The following is a 5,314-nucleotide window of genomic DNA, read 5'->3' as shown; positions in this document are numbered from 1 at the left end:
TCTTCAGTCTTCTACAGTTGTACCGACTCCTCTCCTGTACTTAAATTGCTTACTTTAATTTCACTGCACAGTTTTCATTAGAAACTGCAGCAAGTTAAACAGAGCTGCCTCATTTTCTGGCTAAAGTAAGACCATCATCATCTAGCGCTTTCCTCTCCAGTCCCCCATTGGTTTTCAGTCCTTTCATTATTGGAGGCCCAGCGCCACATGTGAGTTTTTTTTCCAAGCTCAGCACCAAGGCATTTTAACGTTTACATAACTCTTTCCAAGAGTCAGTCCAGGGCTAAGGGTACTGAGGCTGGCTGCTGTGATGTTTTCATCAAGCTATGTCTAACGCCCTGAGGCCCATCCCACCAAACCCAGTGATGATGTCATTGCTTCTAAAATAAGGTATGTAATAAAATCAGAAAGGTTTTATTGAGAGAAAAAAATAGTAAAAGCTACAATGTAACAGCAGTTTTTATTTTATTTTGCAGAAATTTACAGTAGAGCAAAATATCATCCAGGTGCCACCAATGTGCTCAGCAGAAATAAATGAAATGATTGACTTTTACTTGAGTAAGGATCACCGTAAACTTACCAGTAACCAAAGAGAAGTATTGCTTCAGGCTTGTGAAGCTTGTCCTCTTCCACTGTTTGTGACCTGCTCATATATGGAATCTCAACTATGGACATCGTACAGTCCAGACTCAGATATCTATCTGTATCCTAATATAGCAAAGATGTACTCTTGCATTCTAGGCAGACTGGAGAGGATCCATGGAGAGCAAATGGTGAAGAAAACGGCATCTTACATTTCCTTGTCTAGGAATGGTATCACACGAGAAGAACTACTGGACCTGTTATCTCTAGACCAGAGTGTCATGGATGAGATTAGACAATACCAGGGTGTTACAGTGCCAGTATTCCCAGAAGCACTTTGGGAAAAGCTGCACAGTCACTTTGGGGTTCATTTGGTTGAGCAAAGGACAGATAATAGTTACGTTATAAACTGGGCTCACAACCAATTTAGGTCAGTTTGTTTAAATCGATATTTGAAATCAAAGGATTACCAAATCGCCATCCACTCTGCATTTGCGGATTATTACTTGGAGAGTCGTACTCGCAATAAACTCAATAAAAGTGAGGTGCCAATGATGCCACTGTCATGGCTAGTAAATGAAGAGAACAGCGCACTTCCTGTGTTTAACCTTCGTAAACTCCGTGGGATATCTTATCATCTGGTCCAGTCTAACCTGATTTCACGGCTGATAACAGAGTGCATTTTTAATTATGAGTACCTTCTCCATAAAGCTTGGGCAACATCCATTGTAGAGATTCAAGAAGACATAAAGGCTGCTATTAATCCAGAACGGTAAGATGGTAAAGATTTATGGTATCCAAACATTTGGTGCTGAAGAGTTTGATTGCCTTGGCTGGTCAAAGTAAAATATGTAGTTTAAACATTTATATTGGTATTAGCTTCAGGAAAGTTTCCCCTGGCAATTACAGCTAAAGCCTAAGACCCCATTCACGCCAGATGCTTTGGCATCCGTGTTTCAATGGATGCTAACGCAAGGACATCTGAAAATAAATGGTGTGAATGGGAGTGATTCACAACAGTATGTTGCAGGCTCTACATTCTTTTAGCGCAACGCAACAGACTGGTGTGAACTGCTAATGCTTTTCAATGCAAGGCAGAACCAATACCTTATATAGCCTAGTGTAAAAATCAAACAAAAAACAAAACAAAAACGCAATGCAAGTCAATGTACCTCCGGTGACTCGTGTTTTTGGCTTCGATTCCAGTGTGAATGCACTTTTTAGCTTTGGAAAAGAGTAAAAACTTCTGTCAGCTTTTCTTCCTGTGACTCCTTTTGGGGACCTATAGAAGAAATAGAGGTTTGGTCATCAATGGGACAGGAAAGCAGTGAAAACAATAAAAACATTGTCAAATGTTCTAACCCTTCCTCACTCTACTAAAATTGTTGTATTATCGGTAACTGAACTATATGGTTTATACCTGGACATAATGGACAACAAAACTGGATCACATATTCTTCTTTAGTAAGGTAGAAAACTATATTAATACAGTTCCATTCATACAGTATGATCTAAAATATGTATGTGTGCCTGGGGCTTAAAAAGGATAATTTATTATTCTATGTTATGGTTACGCTACCTCAGAGTAGAATAAAAGGGGGATAGCAATGCACCTAAGTAATATGCTTAATTACATTAGCTATGCCAAAAATGTACATTTGTTTTATCTTAGCAACACAATGGGGTTGATTTACTAAAGGAGTTGGGAATTTTTAATATGCAAAGTGAACTTTCACTTAATATGCAAATACTTATTTCAAGCATCCAACTATGCACGTAAATATCTTGCTTTTTTCATTTCTCTTGCACATATTTGGGTATTTAAAGTAAACATATCTTCACCTAATTTGCACAGCTTTTTGGCCCATAAAGGTTCTCGTAGCAGATTAGAAAGCTCTTGTTTTCAGTTGGCCAACGTTAAATTGTTAGATACTGCTATCTTCTTGTTGATCTTGATAATTTCCTAATCATCATACCCGGATGATATTTTCTGCCCCACAGACCAATGCTTGATTTGAATCTGCTGTCTGAAACTCTCCAGCTGTCTACCAAAGTTCTGCTGAGAGATACCTGTCAACTGGCTTCTCAGCTGAAAGGACGCCTCCACCAGATAGAGGTTTTAGATAAGCCCGTGGCTCCTGGTAAGATATAATTTTTTTATGATTGTGGTAAATTAGAAAACATTATCCACGCAAAAGAAAATAAACCCTTCATAAACTGATTACATGTATTTGTGTGAGTTGGCAGATGTGTCATATTTATTATAGGAATGTAGACAAATCATATGATTATATAATACGCAAATCATATGTCAAAAGGAAAATAGACACAAATGATTTTCCATTCGTGAATATGAGTATAGCTGGTACTATAAGAGTGCATATTTTAATGAGAAGTATAATTTCCATTGTGTAAGGCCCCTTAGCAGTATTACTATCTTGCTGGTTATTATTTAACCTGTTTTTTCATTATTTGTTGCTAAAGTTTCTTGGCAAAAGAAAGAAAACATACAATCAAGGCTGGTTAGGGGCAGGGAGGCACCAACCTAGGGAACTCTGCTGGGGCAAGTTCCTGCCTTTGCATTGCATTTGCATCTGCACTGTGAAGGGCCAGGCTGTCAAATGACAGCTCAGTCCTGAAGATCACACTAGGGGAGAAGAGTAAACAGCGTAGCTGAAATGTCGATGTAGCGGCCGGCCGCGTGCTATGTATTAGGGGTGCTGACACCACTCCCTATAAACAGAGTACAGCAAACCAGATGTAAAAGTCACACCAGTGCTCCATTGATTGAATAGGGAGAAACATTCTTTCCTATTGTTTGATTTGCTATTTCTATGAAGAACATATTAAGAGATGCATTGTAATAAAAAAATATTGTGCTTTTTTTGACTTTGCTGAATTGAAACATTGGGTTGAAAATGTTTAATGAAACTCTTGAATTATATAGGATATTGTAAATGACAACTAATACATGTAATACATAGGTATTGGTCAGTATGAGGGCTATGTTTTAGAACCACTCATTTCTACTACAGGTAGTTGGCATATTCTTTGGTAGCATGTACACTAGCAGTCGTTAAGGAACTACAAGTTCAGGTTCTCATTAGTAGGGCTTACTGCTGCTTTCTGAGATTTGTAATGGTACTGGTTACGTACCTCAGTACTGCTATATTATATGATACCTGAAGTCACATTGTATGGTAATACCCTTTTATTTTTATATCTAAGGTGATCCCAAAAAATACCCTTTACTGCCATCACTGCTATCCCAGTGCCAACAGTCCTCAGTAGCCACATTTGTTCCTTCCTTTACCTGTCTTCTGCCACCTGGAGGAATTCTCTACGATACAGTAGCTGGTATGTTTTCTTTCAATGTGCCTGCATGCATTTTCTATGGATTCTAATGTATTTCCTATGTTGTATAGTCACGCATTTCAAATTACAATACATGGTGTTACTCCCATCAGGCACAAATGTAACAATGCATTTGTCAAAAGCATCTCAAACACATTTACTTAATGCCTTTATATTATATTATACACAATCTCCAAATACTGACTGCCCTCAAATGGTTCCAGGCACAGAAAAAAAAGGTTGTCTAACAAATATTTTAATCCTCTATAACAGAAAAGGAGGGAATTTTTACCATGTCTCATAGACATTAAAACTGCAGATCTGGTCATCACCTAATGTCTACATGCATTACCCTAACCACAGATATGTGATGTCAATAAGGGCCAGATTTACCATTAGGCGGAGTAGGCACATGCGTACAGGCGTCCTCCATAGAGGGGCGCCTTGTAGGTACCTACTCTGCCTAATTCCCAGTGTTGTTTCAAGATACAACACCGGCAATAGCAAGGAGGGTGCATTCTGAAAAAAAGGCACCCTCCTGCTCCAAGACTAGCGGCGCCTAAAGTAACCGCCGGCTTCCACAAACGCAGAAGGACCCGGCATTGCATAAGGCTGCCTTGTAAATTTGTAAATTTCCTGTCTGATGCGGACAGGTGTTTAGGGCAGCCTTATGCGATGCCCGGATCCTTCTCTGCATATGTGAAAACCGGCAGGTCTTGCAGCAGGTAAAGGCGCCGAAATGGAAATCCGTCCCTGAAGACCTAACCACTGAAAGATCTGTCACTAAACATATATGACTCCTTTGACCAGTCTGGCTTGTTTATGCTCTGAGCAAACAACCCTGACACCAGCCTTATGTCAAATAAAAATAATGATTGTCCTGTAAAATGATTGCATAGTATTGTTTTTTCCTCCTGAGACTGATTGGTCAGGGGGTGTCTGCACAGGTCACAGTGTATCCATAGATATATTCCCTCATTGGCGTGGTAGTGGCTAAACTTAGACAACAATTATTTCTTGGATAGGAATATCCTAAACTGGCATCTCTTATACTGTCAGTTTTGTTTAGGCTTTTTTTTTTTAAGCAGCACAATTAAAATGATAATTAGTTAATTTGCTGAGTATTCCCTAACAATTTAGAACTTTATGGTGTTACTGAAACTCTATGACGTTATGTAACAAATCTCTAAATATGGAATGTTAGCAGTAGTATTGCGCCTATGACTAGTGATGGGCCGAACACCCCCGTGTTCGGTCGAATTCAAACTTTCGAACATGGGGAAAGTTCGTATTCGAACTCGAACTCAATGCAAGTCTATGGGGGTAGAACATTGAAAATCAGTTGACCCCATTTTGAAGCCTTATATGCAACTTATTG

The 5,314-nt window shown here is 39.0% G+C and overlaps 1 long non-coding RNA gene across 1 annotated transcript; it reads left to right on the top strand.

Annotated features, from left to right (window-relative positions):
- Positions 1–1,268: 1,268 nt before the first annotated feature.
- On the top strand, positions 1,269–3,917 carry LOC108794594. Its single transcript, XR_001941718.1, has 3 exons — positions 1,269–1,354; positions 2,584–2,723; positions 3,811–3,917. It is a non-coding gene; the product is annotated as an uncharacterized LOC108794594 (long non-coding RNA).
- The last annotated feature ends 1,397 nt before the right edge of the window (positions 3,918–5,314 follow it).

Source organism: Nanorana parkeri, unplaced genomic scaffold, assembly GCF_000935625.1.
Source record: "Nanorana parkeri isolate BGI_ZX_2015 unplaced genomic scaffold, ASM93562v1 scaffold871, whole genome shotgun sequence".
NCBI classification, from domain to species: Eukaryota; Metazoa; Chordata; class Amphibia; order Anura; family Dicroglossidae; genus Nanorana; species Nanorana parkeri.
Note: the sequence above shows the minus strand (reverse complement) of the source record. Positions and strands in the feature narration are given on the sequence as shown.